The 21250-nt window shown below is 44.3% G+C and overlaps 1 pseudogene; it reads right to left on the bottom strand.

Moving 5' to 3' along the window:
* Positions 1–17996: 17996 nt before the first annotated feature.
* On the bottom strand, positions 17997–20434 carry LOC131762938 (GTPase IMAP family member 7-like; annotated as a pseudogene).
* Positions 20435–21250: the final 816 nt, after the last annotated feature.

Here is a 21250-nt window from a genome sequence, read left to right as displayed (position 1 = left end):
AACAAAAACAAAACCCCAGAAAACCGGAAACCCAGTCCGCTTCTTCCTCCCTTGAATCTCCACTGAGTTTCCCCACTGCAAGTGGCCCCGGCACACGCCTGTGTCTGCTTCTCTTTTCAAAAATAGTTAAAATGGCAAAATTGAATGAATAATTTGTTGCCGTGTGGACTGTCTTTTCTCAATAGTGAAATAAACAATGTTTGAATCATTTAAACTAGACAGGAAAAAAAGGGGCGCCAGGGATGCTGGTAGATTTGCTTCCTTCCCACCCGGGCTGTGTCCCCGCGGTTACTGGTTTGCCTGAATGAACACCCCTCAACTCCTCCCAGGAGGAATGACACTTCATCCACACCGTAGCGGTGACTGTTCTAAAGGCCAGGGCCTCTGGGCTGGGGACAGAAAGAGCGTGGGTGAAAGGGGCACAGGACAGGGCACTGTGCAGAGGGCGGAGGGTACAGAAAGGGGAACCCGGGAGAAGCCCATGTCTGTCTGACTGTAACAGTCACGTCCATCAGCGCATTTGGAAATAACTCACTCATGGTTTCCCTGCTTTTCCTTCCTGTCCAGCTCTGCAATGTCAGGGAGGCACCCCTGGGAAGCAATGATCTAGGCAGTGTCTGCAATGATCTAGGCAGTGTCTACGATAATAATCTGAGACTCTACATCCAGGAAGAATGACCCAAGGGGTTAAAGCTGAAATCACTCAAATGCTTTTTTTTGCCTTATTTATATGATGTTCACCGCAGCAGGGGCAGAGAAAATGTGGGACTTAGATAGCCTTTAAATATCCCAGATTAGTAGGGATGCACTTTGCTTTCTCTCCCAACCACTGATGAGAAACAATGTCAGGCCCCGACCTCATTCTAAGAGAGGTGTACCGGGGCACGGGGGGACACCACTGCTTTGTCACACACTAACTATTATCACTGTTTTGCATTCTTCCACAACCTTCACTCTACGGTCTTCTACTTAATATCAGTAATCTGTTCCTAAAAACGAACCATTCTGTGTCAAAATACTAACAGGGACCTATTTCTTATTGTTTTTTATGAAAACACATATAATGCAATATCAAATTCAAAGCCCATCAATTTTCTAAATCACATGTAAAATTCACTAAAGTACCTATATAAAAACATTTTTTCAGAACAAAAGCTTAAAATATTGCTCTTTTGAATACCCCAAATCTTTTTGCTTTATAAAAGAAAGTTATTGGATAAGTGTCCTGACAAATAACTCAATTAAAAAATGGGCAGAGGACCTGAATAGTTACTGTTTCTGAGAAGACATACAAATGGCCAACAGGTACATGAAAAGATGCTCAACATCACTAATCATCAGGGAAATGCAAATCAAAACCACGATGAGACATCACCTCACACCTGTTAGGATGGCTATCATCACAAAGACAGGAGAGAAGTGTTTGTGAGGATGTGGAGAATTCACATGGTTGTGGGAATGTAAATCGGTATAGCTACTATGGAGAACAGTATAGAGGTTCCTAAAAAAATTAAAAATAGAACTACTGCATGATCCAGCAATCCGTCTTCTAGGTATACATCCAGAGGAAACAAAATCGGAATCTTGAGGTGATACCTGCACTCGCATGTTCATTGCATCATTATTCACTAGTCAAGATGTGGAAAAAAAATCTAAGTGTCCATCAATGGATGAATGGATAAATATGTCTAAGCTGTATGTAATGGGATATTATTCAGCCATGAGAAAGAAGGAAATCCTGTTATTTGCAAAGACATGGATGAAACTTAGGGCATATGCTACGTGAATTGACTGAGAGAAAGACAAGTGCTGTATAAACTCACTTATGAGTGGAATCTAAAGCAAAAAAGTGGAACTCATGGAAACAGAGAGTATAATGGTGATTGATTACCAGGGTTTGGAGGTTTGGGGAGATGCTGGTCAAAGGGTAAAAGCCTTCAGTTATGAGACAAATAAGTTGTGGGGATTTAATGTACAGCCTGGGGACTATAATGCTGCCGTGAATATTTGAAATCTTTTAAGACAGCAGATCTTAGTCATTCTCACCCCATACTCAAATAAGGTAACTACTGGAGGTGATAGATGTGGTAATTAACCCGAGTGTGATCATCAGTTCACAAAATGTACCTACATCAAATCATCAAGCTGTACACTTTAAATATCTACAGTTTTATTGTCAACTGTATCTCAATTAAGCTGGAGGAAAAAAATAAAAATTTTAAAAATAAAAAATAAAGATAGACAGCAGGGGAGGATGTGGAACAATCAGAACTCTGCATTGTTGGTGAGAGTGTAAAGTGTTACAAACTTGTGGGAAAATGTCTGGCAGTTTCTCTGTCTTTCATTAGAATCGTGTGTCTTTCTTTATGTAGAGCACACATATTTCTTACCAAGTTTATTCCTTAGAACTCAGGTTGTTGTGTTGCTATTCGAAGTCATAATTTCCCCTTTCACCCTGTTTTCTAAAGGGCTTCTATTTTGTATGGAGGAATAAAATAAGTTTTTAAAAATTCATTTTATAGCCAGACAATTTACATTTTTCATTATTGCTAAAAATAGTTTTCATTTCCCTTTGATTACTGTGGGTGTCTAGCTTTATCCTAGACTCAGTTGCATGTTGTGATAGGTGTACCTCACCGTCCAAACTCCCACAATTTGAACATTTGCTATAAACAGCTTTACCCCAAATTCATTATCTGAATTGAAAATCCATTACAGCAAATCCGACTGTGCATACTAGTAAAAACGATCACATTGTATGTGAGGCTGGGAAAGAGGATGTAGAGTGGACTGTGGTCCTATCTCAGCTGCTTCCTGACAGGATCCTGTCTCCTGCCCATGTTGCTTAGCTATGTTTTTAATTGTTGGAATCATCTTCTCTGCATCATTCCATGAAAGGTTAAATATACATTATGAATTCAGTTACACTCACAAATTAAAAGAAGACAAATACGTAATTTAAAACATGTTTATGTACTGATTAGAGTTGCTTAGAAGAGGTTTGATGCTTGAAAAGATACATGCATCCCAATGTTCCTAGCAGCATTATTTACAATAGTGAAGATATGGAAGCAACCTAAGTGTCCATCCACCGATGATGGATAAAGATGTGGTGTATATACACAATGGAATATTACCCAGCCATAAAAAAGAATGCTCGGGACTTCCCTGGTGGTGCAGTGGCTGAGAGTCCGCCTGCCGATGCAGGGGACACGGGTTCATGTCCCAGTCCGGGAAGATCCCACATGCCGCGGAGCTGCTGGGCCCATGAGCCATGGCTGCTGAGCCTGCACGTCCGAAGGCTGTGCTCCACAACTGGAGAGGCCACAGCAGTGAGAGGCCTGTGTACCAAAAAAAAAAAAAAAAAAAAAAAAAAGAATCTTTAAAAAAGAATGCTACCATTTGCAGCAACATGGATGGACCTGCGAGTATTATGTTAAGTGAAGTCAGTCAGTCAGAGAAAGACAAACACTGTATGTTTTCAATTATATGTAGAATCTAAAAGAGATGCAGGTAACAAACAGGTGGTTACCAGAGGGGAGAAAGGCAGGGGGAGGGACAAGACAGGGGAAGGAGATTAAGAGGCACAAACTACTAGGTATAAAATAAACAAGATACAAGGATATGATGTACAGCACAGGGACTATGACCAATATTTTATAATAAATTTAAATGGCATATAATCTGTAAACATTTTGTATCACTATGTTCTACACCTGAGACTAATATAATGTTGTAAATCAACCCCCCTTCAATTTAAAAAGAGAAGAGAGAAAAAGAAGAGAGGTTTGGTGGAGGGTGGAGGGGAATCAAAGACCAGTCACGATGGCTCTTCAGTGAGGTGAAAGTGTGTGGGGTGAACTGGCTAAGCAGGGAAGGAACGATGGACGCCTGACTTTCAAAGTTTCACCGAAGTGATGGGTGCAAAACAAAAACTCAGTGAACAAACAAATAAACCCCAACAAACAAACAACAAAAGACCCAACCTGGATCTTTTCAAAGAGGCTGGATTGAGTGACTAGTCTACTGAAAAGTTTGAGGAACTGTTAGCTTTACTTTGCAAAGAACTAGCTGCCGAAGACCTAGTTCCAAAGGATGCTCAGAGTTGTAAGAAGGGTCATCTCATGGAATAACTGTAAAGATTAATGGCTAAAAATTTTTTAAAATATTTATTTAGGCTGCGCTGGGTCTCGGTTGCGGCATGCGGGCTTTTTAGCTGCGGCATGCGAACTCTTAGTGGCAGCATGCATGAGGGATCTAGCTCCCCAATCAGGGATCGAAGCCAGGCCCCCTGTATTGAGACTGTGAAGTCCTACCCACTGGACCACCAGGGAAATCCATAATGGCTAAAATTTTAATTTAAAAAGTTTTTAAGACATTTTACATCAAACAAAAGACATCAACAGAAGCATTCCACTAAAAGATGCAATTACCAGCAGTGTTACATTACAAAAAGAGGTATATTTGCAAGCAAGGGAACCCAAAGAGATGCCTATTTCGAGTTTTCTTCCATCACATTGCTTTGACTATGGTTTCAAATGATGGCTCACAATCATCTCCTTCTGGAACATCTCGTACCATGAGGTAAAGATAGTTGTCAGCTCCTTGGAATTGGACATGGACATACCTCAAGTGTGGACTGTTCTACCCACTCCTTCACCAGTTCATTCCCACACAAAGTCACCCCCACTCAGTAGCCGCAGTGACTGCTCTTTGATCTGCTTCCTCTCCAGTGGACAAAGCTGACAATAATCCCTTTAAATTCCTCTGACTTTACATTACTATGGTGAACTCGGGAATCAAAACCACCAGGAGTAAAGCGCTGTCACCTTGGTGAAGGTGTGAGGAAGCCATCTGGAACATTCCAGCCCCCAAAGATGCAACAGGGAGGAATCAAGGAACACAGCTGACCAGCAGGGAGGCACAGAGGTGTGGAGCTAGGCCAGTGTCCCCACCAACTGAAGCCCCAGTCTGCATGGAGAAGAGGCAGGGGAAAACTTCTGTGCTCTGCTCGACTTCCTGACACACAAAATCAAAGGCATAATAAAATTGACGTTTTTTGCCACTGTGTTTTGGAGTGATTTGTTATAGAGCAATAGATGATTGGATCACCTGAATAGATTCCTAGAAATGGAATTGCTAGACAATTGGTAGATGCATTTGTAATTTTGATAGATATTACTGGATTGTCCACAATAAAAGTTTTAACCAAACTAGTTACACCAGCATTTTGTTAATTTCTCCATATCCTTGTTCATGATTTTATCTGCCAGTCTGATCAATGAAAACTTGTATTCATGTGATTTTTTATATGCATTACTCAACATGAATGTGGTTGAGTTATTTTTCGTATGTTAAAGAACTATGTCTTTTTTTATTATCTTCTCATACGTTTGTTATTCATGTTTAAATTCTGTTGTTAATCTTTCTGATATTGATTTGTAGAAGTTCTTTATGTGGCCGAAAATGATCATTTTACCTCTTCCTCTTGGAGTTTTGAAAAAAAACATCCAGTTGTGTCCACTGTTAGTTTATTATGGCTAGTACCTAGAAGAATGTTCAATAATCCCAATATAGTAGGCCTCCTTATCTTGTTTCTAACTTTTGTGGCAATACCTCAATGCTTCCAGTTAAATAAGGTGTGGGCTTTGAGGTTGAGATGGAAATTTTTATTATTTTTAAAAAGTAACCAGTTATTAGATGCTGAATTTTACCAAATTACCTTCCAACACTAAGGTGATAATTGGATTATGTTGCTCCATAGCTTTATAATACATTAAATTATATGAAAATATTTCCTGATATTGAACCTTCTTTGTATATTTGGGACTAATCTTTCTCATCTAAGTTATTGCTGGCTTCTATTTGATAATAGTTAATTTAGAATTTTTGCATTTCTTCATGAGTGATCTTATTCATTTCTAAAACAAAGAAATTCTTTTCCTGTTGATTGGCCTGGTTCTAGCTGTATCTGATTTGGGGGTCTCATTTTCCTTCCAAACGTATCAACCATGGTGTTTTTCTTGAATAGATACTTGCACTCCAGAAGAATTCTGCTTCTATCTTTTAAGAAAACAAGATTTTTACCATCACTACCTTTCACCATCACCTCTTCCTTTCTTAGGCAAGCTTGACGTTAAACAAAGACTATAGCATAGTGAATGTTATGAAGGAAAATGCCAGGGTGCCACTGGGAATGTATAAAGGCTAAACTAAACTAATGGGAGGTGGGTAGCTGGGAAAGACTTCTGAGAAAAAGTAAAATTGTTTGAGCTGAACTTGAAAAGTGAGTGAGGAAAGGGATTGGAGGTATTTCCAGGAATAAGTAGCAGCATATTCCAAGGCAAGTGACAGCATGGAACTCTCAGGTATTAAGGAAGGCAAGGATGGCTAGAACCTAGAGGCAGGAAGGCAGATTGTGTAGAAATGAGGCTGGAGATTGAGGCAGGCATTTGTCAAGTTTGGATCCTGAATATTTTCTTTTTTTTTTTTTTTTTTTTTTTTTTTTTTTTTTTTTTTTTTTTGCGGTATGCGGGCCTCTCACTGTTGTGGCCTCTCCCGTTGCGGAGCACAGGGTCCGGACGCGCAGGCCTAGCGGCCATGGCTCACGGGCTTAGTTGCTCCGCGGCATGTGGGATCTTCCCGGACCAGGGCACGAACCCGTGTTTCCTGCATCGGCAGGCGGATTCTCAACCACTGCGCCACCAGGGAAGCCCGATCCTGAATATTTTCTTGCAAAACAATGGAAACTCACTCTGAGATTGACTTGGGGTTGCAGTGCCATGGCCCTGATTGTGAGTTATGTGAAGAATGGATTTGAAAGCCCTGTCCGTTATCCTGCTTTATATCATCTGCATTTGGGTATCTTTTTTGGGGTCCTCCTCAATGTCCTCTCTCACATCCTCTGCCTCCCCACCCACCCCACCCCCTCAGTGCACGGAAACAGAACTATTGTGGTTCAAGTGAGCTGGAGAAGGACCCTGGGCTGTGAGCTTTGACGTGAGCCCACTGAGGTCTCTGCCCCAATCTATTTCCTAACACCCTCCCCCGTGCTCAGCACCCTGTCAGCCCTTCATTTCCTTTCCAGCCACTTCCTGCATAAGACTCTTTCACTTTTCACTTCTCGTTCTAAGTTCAGCTATGTCTTAAGAAGAACTTGGTGTCTGGGTTTTTCTTTTTAACCAAGAGTGAAAAATAACTGTTTGCGATTCTGCCTGTGAAAGGAAACCACAAGACCCCGAGCTGCTCCTGAGGCAAGCTCCATCTTGCCAGAGGGCAGAAAGCCTATTGATCTGGTATGATCTGAAGGGACTGAAATCCCCTCTGTCAAACACCAGCTGCAGCCCACTATCCTTGAACTGTCGCTCCTCTCTTCTGAGTAAAGCTCTTCCACCAGGAGGGTGCTTAGGCAAAGAAAACAACACACAGGGAGAGACTTAGAAGAATGTCAAAGGGGCTTGAAGTAGTTCAAAAGAAGAGTTAAAGCTTCAGGTCCTCAAACACCAGGTATAGGCTGGAAGGTTCGGTTAGTGTAGCCTATGACCCATTGCTCTCACATGTGCAGGATATTTTAAAAGAGATGGGCACCTCAGATCTAACTTGCTACCAGGTCCTGGGTTTGAATATTATCCCTTGAAATTGTAGAGATTGCTCTATTTGCTCTAGTTCTAAATTCCTGTCTTCCACCTGTCCCCCCAGAGAGCTCCGTCATTTTTAGTTGCCCAGGGCCCATCAGTGACCACCGATGACCAGAAGACACCCTCCGTATGCTCAGTGGGGTTTTGAAATCTGCCCATTTCAATTCCTGTTTGGCCACTAACCTGCTATACATCCTTAGGCAAATCTGACCCTAATTTCCTTCACCTTCAAATGGGAAAAAACTTAAACTACTGATAGGATTGTCAGAATTAAATGGAAAAATATATGTAAAGCATGTAGCCCCGGCACCTAGCACCGCTGTTTCCAAGCCTTAGCCTGCATCAGAATCGCCTGAAGAACTTGGGAAAACACACAGGGCTAGGCAATACCCCTGGAGTTTCTGAATGAGTAGGATTTGGGTGGAGCCTGAAAAGTGGGAGTTCTAGCAAGTTCCCAGGTGATACAAATGCTACGGGCCCAGGGACCTCATTTTGAGGGCTAATGCCCTAGGGCACTGTCATCATTTGTATTGTTGAAGTTGGGCTACCATCACGTGCCCTCTACCCAACTATAAACAGAAGCAGAGGATTTATCTCTGAGGCACCTTAACTTTCTGGCTTTCTCCCTACATAGGACATCTAGGACATTTCCTGATTGCCCAAAGCACGTCTACATTTTGGTTCTTTTAGGCTGATCTCAGATGAGAGGGTGCGATGCTGACTCTCGCACCCAAAACCTTTACATTTCAGATGTGCTTTGTCTATCCCGTTTATGGTCTCCCGTTAGCTGATTTAATCCGAGGTGAAAGACCTTCTACAGAAAACGCCTTAGCCCAGTGGTTCTCGGATTTTCCCTTGCATCAGACTCACTTGGAGGGTTTGTAAAAACACAGATTGCTGGACTCCCAGAGGTTCTGGTTCAGTACGTTTAGGAGGGAGCCCAAGACTTTGCATTTCTAATGAGTTTCCAGCTCATGCTGCTGCTCCCCATGGCCCACACTTTGAGCGGCACTGGCCTAGTACACAGTAATTCTGCAAAGTAGCTCATAGGGGTAGTTTCCATGACTCTGGGCATCAGAGGAGGTGGCCATTTACATAAACAGTAAGTAGAGTCAGATGTCTCTGATGTGTCTGTCACGGGTCAGAGGACGACGTAAGGGAAAAAAGAAGAAACCAATGTGGCTTCGTCTCTAGAGGTGTCCTCGTATATTGATGAGAAGACAAGGATTGACACCTGTGGCAAAGGGGAGTCCAAGGAGGGAGTGTCTGATTGACAGGGGAGGAGGATGATCAGTGATCTCAAGTTGTCACGTAGGAGGTTTTCTCTAAAGGATGGGAAGATGGGATATGTGGAGAGACAGACAGACAGGTGGGAGGCAATCGCACGAACGATGGTTTGAAGGTAGAAGTAAGCATTGCATGGGTGGTAAAAAGTGCACAGGCGAACTATGCTACGTGGTGGCGTGAACTACGCTACCATGTAATCACTTCTGGCTGAACGCTGCGTCTCATATCTCCTTCTCATTTAATCCTGAACAGCCACACTGGGAAGTAAAATTATTGTCTCCATATCTAAAGAAGTAAAAATAAGATTCAGAAAACTGAATAACTTGAACAACGTTACTTAGAGAATGAGTTTGGGGTCAGAGCGGGGAAGGGAACTTTCAGGACCCCAAGCCTATCGCTCTGTCCTTTATAAGGTAGCAAAATAGAAGGAGATGGGGCTGCGAAGAAAGTTTGCAGCCTGATGTAAATCTGTCAATTCCAGGCCAAGAAGTATGAACTGTGACCTATAGTGGGGGGTCTCTTGAGCAACGGACACATGAGAAAGCTGAGTTGCATAACCTTGATTTGGTACATGGAGATTAATTTAAGGAAGTAAAACTGGGAAAAGAGGGAAGTTACCATCTAGCTACGTGAACTCCCATTTTCCTCTCCCTCCCTCTTTTTTTTCTTACTCCACCCAATCCTGTGTTACTCAGTATCAGTCTCTTTCACTTCCTCTCCTTCTTTCTTGCACAATGTCTTTTTCTGAAAAACTGAAGTAGAGTTGATTTACAATGTTGTCTTAGTTTCAGGTGTACAGCAAAGTGATGCAGTTGTACATACGTATATATTCTTTTCAGGTTCTTTTCCGTTATAGGTTATTAGAAGCTACTGAATATAGTCTCCCGTGCTCTACAGTAGGTCTTCGTTGGTTATTCTATTTTACACGTCGTCGTGTCTGTCTGTTCATTCCAATTTCCCAATGTATCCCTCCCCTCCTTCCCCTTTGGTAACCGTGTTTGTTTTCCACGTCTGTGAATCTGTATCTGTTCTGTAAATAAGCTTATTTGTATTTTTTTCAGATTCTACATATACATAATATCGTATGATATTTGTCTTTCTCTGTCTGGTTTACCTCACTTAGTATGATCATCTCTAGGTCCATCCATGTTGCTGCAAAGGGCATTATTTCATTCTTTTATGGCTACATGGAATTCCATTGTATATACGTACCCCATCTTCTTTATCCATTCCTCCGTTGATGGACATTGAGGTTCACAATGTCTTTTTTAACACTCCTGACCGCAGTTCCTTACCCCACGACATCAGGGAGTCTGAAGTACCCAGTCTTAGAAGAACACACTTCCCTTCAATCCTGGTTTCCGGTCTGGACAGATGCCAGAACTGATGAGTCTGAGGGTCACAAAGAGCAGAGCAGAGGCACTAGCTTTTCTGGGAAGGCCATTCTAGATCTGCCCACGCTGCTCCTTAGAGAGTGCTGCAACTGAAGTACGTACACACACACACACACCCCCACACACGCATCCCCCACATACGCACACACACGCACATCCACACACCCCCCCACACACACACCCCACACACCCCCACACACCCCCACACACGCGCACACACGCGCACCCCCACCCACACACACCCCACACACACATCCCCCACATACGCACACACACGCACGCACATCCACACACCCCCACACACACACCCACACCCCCACACACACCCCACACACGCGCACCCCCCCACACACACACCACACACACCCCCCCCCACACACACCCCCCCCCACATACGCACACACACACACGCACATCCACACACCCCACCCCCACCCCCCCACCCCCCCCACACACAGACACCCCCACGCACACACACGCGCACCCCGCCCCCCACACACCCCACACCCACCCCCCCACACTCCCCCCCCACACACCCCCCACATACGCACACACACACACGCACATCCACACACCCCCACACCCCCCACACACCCCCACACACCCCCACACACCCCACACACGCGCATCCCCCCACACACACCCCCCACACACCCACACACACCCCCACGCACACGCACACACACGCGCACACCCCCCACACACACACCCACACACCCCACACACGCGCACCCCCCCACACAGCCACACCCACACCCCCCACACACCCCCACACACACCCCCACACACCCCCACACACACATCCACACACATGCACACCCCCCACACCCCACACACACACCCCACCCCCCCCCACACACACACCCACCCACACACACACCCACACCCCACACACACCCCCACACCCCCGCACACACGCGCGCACACCCCCCACCCCCCCACACACACACCCCCACACACCCCCACACACACGCACACACCCCCCCACCCCCCCACACGCACACACACGCACACCCACACACCCCCCACCCCCACCCCCCCACACACACCCCTACTGTGGTGCTCAGCCCCTAGCCTGTTCCCAGCCTCTTCTGCTTTCAGGTCTCATCCTTTCTGAGGATTAGCACCTCTGTGGAGGAATTTGCTTCAGAGGCTAATTTATTGCGGACCCTGGGCCATGATTTCCTTTTCCAAGAGGTGGAGGACACTTCAGGGAGCAGGCCAGCTGTGAAGCTAGGGTGCTTAGCGATGGTTGCAAGGCCCCCTTTCCTATAAATGCGACCCGCTGCCAGTGAGACACACTGACACAATGACAGGAACTTGAACTCCTACCCGGAGAACTATACTGGGGTTAACAAAGCGGAGGGCAGTAACTCCAAAAGCCCTTGTTCTACTGCGTTAAGACATATAAGGGCTTTTTTCTAGCCTTTCCCTAAAATCGTCTCCGCTCTTCCTACTAAGACATTAGATCTTCGCTCTCTGCGTGTCACCACAGCGCTCATTACGCCTGTGAGTGGCTTTAGGGCTTTTCCGTCGACTCAGCGTTGCTGGTTTTCCCCACGAGGCCCCTCGGTGTTGGACTTTCCCGTTGTCACCTCAGGACTTGTGCCTTCTGTTAATACACAAGTAGAGCGAAAAGAACACGGGTTGAGGTCAGAAGATAAAGACTGTGGGCATCCGGCTGCCACTGATGACAGACTCATAAGGCCTCCCATCATTCGTTCATGGTTAAAATTCGGGTTGTGGGGCTTCCCTGGTGGCGCAGTGGTGGAGAGCCCGCCTGCCGATGCGGGGGACGCGGGTTCGTGCCCCGGTCCGGGAGGATCCCACGTGCCGCGGAGCGGCTGGGCCCGTGAGCCGTGGCCGCTGAGCCTGCGCGTCCGGAGCCTGTGCTCCGCAACGGGAGAGGCCACAGCGGTGAGAGGCTCGCATGCAGCAAAAAAACAACAACAAATCTGTAACTGTCATAATGTGATGATGGTAACTGCCTAAAGGAAATCTACAAAATTGTCATCTGTTTTTAAGTCTGGCGGCTGTCCGAAGTCAGTGAGTTAAGCAGAAGAATCTGTCAGCCACGTTTCCGGGTGATATTGCTCGCTGGCACTTAGGGCAATAACCGTTCCGTTGGTATGTGTTTGTTTTTATTCTTGTCCTTGTTTAACCATTTAAAAATGTTAATGGTCCTTTCCATTTCTCACTTGAGCCTCGTGAAATAACACGGTGCAAAAATGGGCAAAAATCACCGGAAGACCAGACAGCAGAATCCTTCACAGGCAGGTGGGGCTATGGGGTGCAATTCTCCCCATTCAGCACCCGCCACTCACCCTTCAAGCCTGCATGTCAAGCTTGACTGGAGGGGGCAATGCCTTCATGAGGTCTCCTGAGGGTCACGTGAGTGAGACAGCTCTCCTATCACTCGGAACAGAGATCCGAACCTGACCTCCTCGAGTGCGTTCATTTCTCTCCCGCCTGGTCCTTTCTCCCCCTGACACCCTGTGCTCCGTTCCCTACAACCATGTATGTTGTATTAGTAAATATTTCACGTGTGCGAAACCAGGGGTCTGTGGAGTCATAATTAATAAAAACCCTAAGCAAGTGATTCCTAAGAGTTAAAAATGTAAGCACTGGAGCATATTTGCAGAAGAGTTACTTTTGAGGGGGAAGGGGGCAGATCAAAAAGTTTGGCTCTCAAATCCTACATTAATCCTATATTGTCTTAATGCTATAGATGACTTGTTGTTAGACTGAAATCAGAATTATCAACTACAAAATGAGAAACACGTTAGCATTCATTTACATTACTCTCTTATGCAAGACCGAACCTCATTTTAAACACGGTTAAAATCATCCAACTTTACAAGGTCTCTGTTCAACTGTAACCTTCTCTTGCTGATGGTACCCTCTTCCATTTTTGAACACCTTATTTAGATTCTCCTTTTGGTGGAGAAATCCTGAAATGTGAACCCTTTTGTCTGTTTTCTGCTTTCCACATCAACAGCCAGCAAATTTCTTCAGATCTGCCTACTTGCCAAGTATCTTCTTGAAACTCTTATTCAGTTCCTTCATTATTTTCTGTATAGTTATTTTATACATTTAAAAAATATTCTTGCTACACTCCACTGAATACTCCAAATTGTCAATACCATCCAAGATCTAGTCCCTGAATTGGCTATGTGTTTCTATGTGTTGTCGGCTCAACTCATACCGTTGGCAGTATTATTTCCTGTCTGATCTGGACTTCTGATAATAAAGTCTGGGTTAAAGGGGCTTATTTTTGATGAAAGCTTTTTTGCATCATTGGTTCGTCTTCAGTGTTAGCTCACAGAAAATTTCCAGGTTAGTATACAGTGAAAATATCCTATTTTTAACACCTCCAGCCTGTTCTTCTAAATTTAATTTTGGAAAAGCTATCATTTTAGAATTTTTAAAATAATTATTCAGCTGGTTTTAATGCAGGATTCTAGCTTGTCAATATCACTTTGGTTCCTGGCTATAATGCCTTGTTGCAAATATTATGTAGAATACTAGTTGTTTTCTGGAGAATTAAGGAGAACATATGTAAAATAGAAGCCTGGACTAGACATCGACTCCATAACCGACTGTGTGACCTTGATACATCATTCAAACCTCAGGTTCCTAATATTTTAACAGAAATTGTAAAATCTAATTGGACTGTATTACAGGGATCTTGGAAGAACAATTAAAACAATGGAGATAAGAGAATTTTCAAAAATAGAAATTGCTTCATGCAGAAGGATAACTAGCAAAGTGGTAAAGATGATGACGGTGACACTGTTGATATTCTTTGCCTTCATCACCATCTTCTGCAACATGGTAATTTGGGGATTCCAAAGCCTGGAGAAAGCAATCCAAATTAGAAGAAATTTTTAGGAAATAGATAAAATACCACTGATCGTGCAATGGGACATTGTAGAATGTGTTCCACGACTCTGTGATGAGAACTCCCATACCTTGGTTTGTGACCAGGAACAGCCGTGGGAGAACTCTCTAGAACATCTGTCTTATTTTTTCATCCTCCTTTCTTCACTTCTTTTTTTTTTTTTTTGCCGTACACGGGCCTCTCACCGCTGTGGCCTCTCCCACAGGCTCCGGACACGCAGGCTCAGCGGCCATGGCTCACGGGCCCAGCCACTCCGCGGCACGTGGGATCCTCCCAGACCGGGGCACGAACCCACGTCCCCTGCATCGGCAGGCGGACTCTCAACCACTGCGCCACCAGGGAAGCCCTTCACTTCTGTTCCTGATGGCAACACCTCATCTCCCAATCTTCACCCCTGAAAACCCAGGGCTCACAAGCTCTCTTTTGGTGTCCTGGTTCCCAAAGAGAGAGGGCGTGGAAACCATTGTTAGGGCACCTGAGGTAGCCTTTCTAGAAAGAGATGGCTCTGGAAGAGAGAGGGAGCCTGGTCTGGAGGTCCTGAAGCTTTGATCAGAACAACTTGGATGTTGAGGCCAGGAACGGTCCTTAATACATTATTTGAACCTCAGTTCAGGAAGTCCTGGGGACCTGGCGCCGTGAGAGGAGAGGAGGCCCGGGGGACTGTGTGGCAGGCAAGGGGTCCTGGTTAGACTGTAAGGTGGGAGGGATGGGGCGTGGGTGCAGTGGGGGAAGCCCAGAGAACAGGATCCATGCTCAAGACCAGCATTTCTCACCTTACAATTTTTTGCCCGCGGCTACTCTTTGTCGGCAAGTTTATATCTCATAAGGGACACTGAGGCCACGGTGTCAACACAAAACAGTCCTCATGAGCAAGTTGCTTCCTGCAGTAGCCAGTGTAAAGCCATGCCTCTGCTCAGAGACAGGACTGGCTCTGTCCATGCCACCCTATCCCTCCCCTTTCCATTTCATCCCATTTTATCGCATTCCTTCATACAGCTCTTCACCAGGCACCTTCTGTGTGTTCAGCTCTGTGTAGTGGTGTTTGTAAAAGAAGACCTCAGTCTAGGGGAGTGGATGAGTCTCATCCACAGGACATAAATACAGGATAAAACAAAGCAGCAACACATGTAAGGACCCAGACTGCATGGAACAGAACTCAAGGGCTAGGGGAGGAGAACAGCAGGAAGCTGGCCCGTATTACAGGGGACGGGCGGGCGAGGTGAAAAGGCAGCTGGTGGTTCCTCAGGGAGCAGGGCCCTGCTGGCGGCTCTGAGAATCTGAGACTTGAATCCTCCTTCCCTTCCTTTCTGCACATCACCCTGCCCTGGCCCTGCAGGAGGGGCTGAAGGGAAAGCACCCCAGTTACAACAGTTGTGAAGTTCAAGTCAGTGTTGTGTGAATAAACCAGGGCCTCCACCACTTCCCACACTGTGTATGTCCTTAAACTGCATCTAGGTCTTCTTCTAATTTATAAACTTCTCACCGAAATTTTAAGGATACATCTGAATTCAGGGAATTCATGTTTTATCAGAAATCAGAGCAGAGTAGTTTGTAATTCCCCTAATGAATGAAACTATATTGAGAACTGAATAACAATGAAACAATCAAAACTTTTGGACTAAGCTACAGCAGTATTTAGAGGGAAATTCATACTCTTAAATACGTATACTTGAAAATAAAAGCAAAAAAAATAAAAAGGAGAGCAGAGTAAAACCAAAGAACACAGAAGAAAGGAGATAATAAAGAAAGGAACAGAAATTATTGAAATATAAAAGAGCACAAATGAGCATATCAAAATTTAAAAACTAAAGCTGATTCTTTGGAATGACTAATAAAGTTCTGCTAATACGGATCAAAATAAAAAAGAGAACGAACACAATAAAAATACTAAGCATTGGGCTTCCCTGGTGGCGCAGTGGTTGAGAGTCCGCCTGCCGATGCAGGGGACGCGGGTTCGTGCCCCGGCCCAGGAGGATCCCGCGTGCCGCAGAGCGGCTGGGCCCGTGGGCCGTGGCCGCTGGGCCTGCGCGTCCGGAGCCTGTGCTCCGCAACGGGAAGGGCCGCGACGGTGAGAGGCCCACGTACCACAAAGAAAAAAAAAATACTAAGCATTAAAAAAAAAGAATGTAACTATATATTCAAAGGAGATTTTAAAAATTTTAAGAGAATTCCATGAATAAATTTATGCCAATAAATCTGAAAATATAGATGAATGGATAATAAAAAAATAAATAAATAAACCATAGAATTTCAGGTAACAAAGAAAACAATGGCATTATTAATCCCATGGGAAGAAATACTTTCTTGCTATTTCCCAAACTGTATCCTTTAAATATTTGATTCCTTTAAAATATTTTAGGAATATAGACCTACTGTAAATAAGACCAATGTGTTAAGAACCATACCAGCGACTATGCATCCATATTCAACAATTACTTTATTTTAACAAGGTTTTGTTTTGTTTTGTCAGATTATTACCAACACTCAAATCTGTCCCCTTTGAGCTAAGGCACGCGATCTAACCCTCTTTCTCCTTCTCACAATACATCTGGAACCCTTCCGGTAGCACACACCTTAGAGTGAGGGATGCCAAAAGAGAATTAGTCTGTTTATTTTATGGCTACCTCTTACAGCTTTACCATTGACCCTAATCACCAGACTGGGGCATTTTTGAAACCTAAAATTCATTCCCAGGTCAAGCTGTGATCCCAGAAAGCAGTCAAAAGTTTTACTGCACACACACCGCAGGCTTGGCATGACAAGACTCCTACACAGGTATATTTTACTGGTCGTATCTGAGAGCCCCTGATGCCTGTGGCTGGACCTTGGGTTGGAGGTGGTGCTGCTCAGATCGGACCAGGCAGAGAGGGATCCAGGAGACAAATTAGTTTTCAAAAAGCTAGTTCTCTAGCTCCCACAGATCCTCCGCTGGCCGCCCCACTGGTGGGGCCCGAGAGAGAGACAGAGAACAATGGAGCCCACTGACGTGGTCCCCGGCAGGGCCAAAGAAGGACCGAAAAGGGAAGAGAGTGGATCTGCAGGGGGAACTGGAACATTTCTGACACAGAGCTATTTGAATTTACAGGCAGGAGAATTTTAAGTTGGCACCTAGAAAATGAAAGCGGAGAAAAATAAGAGACTTGGGCAATTGTTTTTTGAAATGGGCCTTTGGAATTATTGTTTATCGGAGGATATTAAAAATGTTACTATTTGTCTCTTTGTTCATTTGTTGAATGAACAATATACTGAAATAGATCAAAGGATCTATGGTAAAAAGTAAGTTTCCTCCCACCCTGATTCCCCAGAATCTGAAGTTCTTTTCTCCAGCAGCAACTGCAGTGGCCAGCATTTAAAGACATATTTTGTATATATGCATAAACAAACATACATCTTGTACTAGTTATCCACTGCTGTGTAACAAATTACCCCAAAACTTAGTGGGTTGAAACAACAAACATTTATCAACTCATCTCTCAGAAGCCAGAGAACAATGCTGCTGGGGTAGCTGGATAATTTACTGACAGTTACGAAATGCTCACGAGGGGCCCGTGTAATGTGCTTCACAGGTAGTGTCAACACTCAATACGGGATGCATTTCGGCCTTCAAATTCCTTCCATCTGAGTCTTAAAACCATGCCCAGTGAACAAGGGCTCAAACTTAGCAATTTTGTAATTTATTACATTTGTGGGTGTTTGTAGGGGGAGCAGGCATGGAGAGTGCTTGGGAGTGAGCTGGAGAGATGCTTCACTAACCATAGTAAATTGCAAGAAAAATAGTTACTTCTTGAACAAATGAAATACTTTTAAAAGCAAATTCATATCTCCATCATGTTTATGGCTAAAAGTATTGTTTGGGGCCTCCTCCCTAACATTTCTTAGTTTTTCTTCGTATTCCAGCTTTAGTCATTTAATTTTTCTCTCTTTTTCCTGCATACTCTTCTCGCATGCCTGAGCTCACTCCTCTTCCACTTTTTGGATCTCCTTTTCTAACTGATCAGCGTAGATTTTCTTCAAGACTTCCTCCCGCTTTCTCAGCTCTTCCTCTATGTCCTTGAATGTGGCGTCGGAAAAGTGAGCCCCCTGGTTGTTCTGCACCATCTTCTCGATCAGCTCCACCAGCTCCCGCACCTGAGCTTCCTTCCCAGCCTGCTCTGCACTCCTGGTACCGAAGGTACAGCAGCGGTCTCCACACTCCTTGAGGATGCTTCGCAGATTTACATCTGCGCCCCGCACAAAGTCGCTTAGGCTGTGGTCCTCCAGTTCATCTTCGCGAGTGAACGAGATGATCGTGTGCTTCACGGCTGCTTCCCCAAACACAGCCCTGACCAACGCCACGGTTTTCTGCTCCTCCTCCGTGTAGCGGCCCAGCTGCACGACCAAGACGCTGGCGTGAGGCCCGGGGCAGGAGGCGAGGACACAGCATCTGATTTCCTTGCACAAGATGCTCAGGCTCTCTTCGTTGTCAAAGAGCCCCGGGATGTCAACACCGAGAAGGTCTCTCCCCTTCCATTTCCGGGATGCTTTCTGACAAGTTTTGGTAACAGCTTCGGCAGAAATCCTAAAGTCAAACACTTCTTCCCCCGAAGATGGTGTTTCCCGTGGCACTTTGGCCACTTCCAGTCTTCCCGACAAGCAGGATCCTCAGAGCTTTGTCCTGGGATTGTGCCCTGCCCACATCAGAGGCTGTGCCCACATCAGAGGCTGTGGATTGTAGGCAACTCAGCTATGGTTCACAAAGGAACGAAAAAATGTATTTAGGTAAAGTTGAAACCATTCCCAACCCTTCCTTATTTCTTACTCTCCTGTATATATAAATCATTCCAAGGTTTCTAAGTCAGGTGAAGTTGTATTTTACGTAGGATACTCTCCCTGATATCTTCTACTTACTATTCTAGTTCCCATCGCATCCCCCTCTTGTGTTGCTATGATGAAAGCAGCGCTGACCATGTTAAAATCTGGGTTGTTTTTAAACTGCTTTTTCCCATTTAACAAAATAATATACATTTTGTTGTAGAACAGGTCCAAGTTTGTTTAAGATATCAAATCTGAGGAATCCCGGTGGAAGCAATTAGCATCCTATCCTAGGCAAGAATGCTCATTAAAAAGCACGAACGGGGACTTCCCTGGTTGTCCAGTTGTTAAGAATCCGCCTTCCAATGCAGGCGACACGGGTTCGATCCCTGGTCTGGGAACTAAGACCCCACATGCCGAGGGGCAACTTAGCCTGTGCGCCACAACTACCGATCCCGTGTCCTCTCCACAACTAGAGAGAAGCCCTCGCTCCGCAGCAAAGATCCCTCAGGCCATAACAAAGGCCCAACGTGGCCAAAAATAAATAAATAAATAAACATTTTTTTTAAAAAAGCCCAACAATCTGGACAGAAACAGAAAGAAAGTGTGGACGGAGGAGCCAGCAAAACAGTCCCACTACAGGGACTCTCAACACGGAAGGTAAACAACCGTTTGGTGAGACATGTGAAAACTGTCCTGAAATTCATGTATGCCACACAGAGCTAAATTAATCTGATTTTCTTACACTGCACAGAAAGAGGAAGACACATTTGATGTTCTTATTCTAAAAATACTCTAATATTTAGAAACTATAATGGGTCTCTTATGATCTATAGTAACATTAAGTGTTTCAAGTGGCTTGATGGTTATCTGGCTTGATATTTTAGATGATAATCCTGCATCGGCTGAGAAAATACATTGGCTAATGTCGAAAATTTTAAATTACGTACATCTATTGTAGGTAAATAGAGCTTATAAATATTGACTCTATTAGAGACATAAAGTTGAAGTAGACCAGTGATCATGGAAGAATGGACAGAGAAAGCAGTCGAAGTGCTCCCCACAAAACATCATCAGGCCCAGATGGCTTCACAGGAGAATTCTATTAAACCTGCAGCGATCAGAGAATCCCAATTTTACTTAAATTATCCCAGAATATAGGGAAGTAAGGTAAACCTTCAAATTCTTTCCAAGTAAATGGAACTTTGAGCTGCAACTCTGACAAAGATTCTACCAAAAAACTACAGATGAATCACATTTATGAATATCAATACAAAATCCTAGTAAAATATTAGCAAAAACAGAATCTGAAACATTTTAAAAAGAGTTACAGTATAAGCAAGTGGGATTTACTCTAGAAAACTAAAGAGAGTGGGGATGTTCATGAAGAGGAAAATTATTACCAGAAACTCACCAACAGCCATTCTCAGTGAAAACATTCTGTAAAATATGAATTGACACATCCTTTCTTATCTATTTCTCTACTTATCCTGAAAGCCAGCAACTTACTTAATGGGGAAATACTTTCTCACTAAAACTAAAACCATCTTCAACTCACTTTCCCATGGTATTTGAGAAATCAGTCAATGCAAAGAGAAGAAAAAGTAATTATAGGAATGAGAATTAGAAAAAGAACAGCAGGGAAGGCCAGATAGTACACAATAAGGCCTTAGGACTCCAAGTACAGGTTAATTTGTAACAATTTTCTCTTTTCACTTCAAGCTTTGTCACTGGACTAATATATTTGATTCCTTATTACTCCGCGATTTCACAATTACCAGGAAAATACGTTACTTCTTTGTAGTTTAAAACAACAACAAAATACAGATGCAGTATGGCATCCAATTGATAAATGTGACTTCCGGATTCCAGTTACATGTCAGGAGCTTGGAAGTCACTACTCCATCCTAAGAATAAGTGAAAAGCTGAACAGACTGAAAAAGCAACTCTTCTTAAATCCTTAAGAGATCCCTCTGAGGACGCAGAGCAAACCGCTGCCCCCGAGACTGGAGCACCGACAGGCAAATGCAGGGAGTCCAGGCTCTGGGCAGCAGCGCTGGGCAGGAAGCCCTGAACGGTGACTGACGAATTGCTCGACGGTCAGCGTGGAGTTAAAACTCCAGAGGGACCCGGTCATGGGGACTGTCCCCACACTTTTGTGAGTTTCACTTCTAAGAGCTCCACCAGCTTCTCACAGTAAATATCGGGAAGAAAAACCCCCTGTTGCTTCCTGCAGGGGG

The sequence above is a fragment of the Kogia breviceps genome, chromosome 9, assembly GCF_026419965.1.
Source record: "Kogia breviceps isolate mKogBre1 chromosome 9, mKogBre1 haplotype 1, whole genome shotgun sequence".
Classification (NCBI taxonomy): domain Eukaryota; kingdom Metazoa; phylum Chordata; class Mammalia; order Artiodactyla; family Physeteridae; genus Kogia; species Kogia breviceps.
This window is presented reverse-complemented; position numbering and strand designations above follow the sequence as displayed.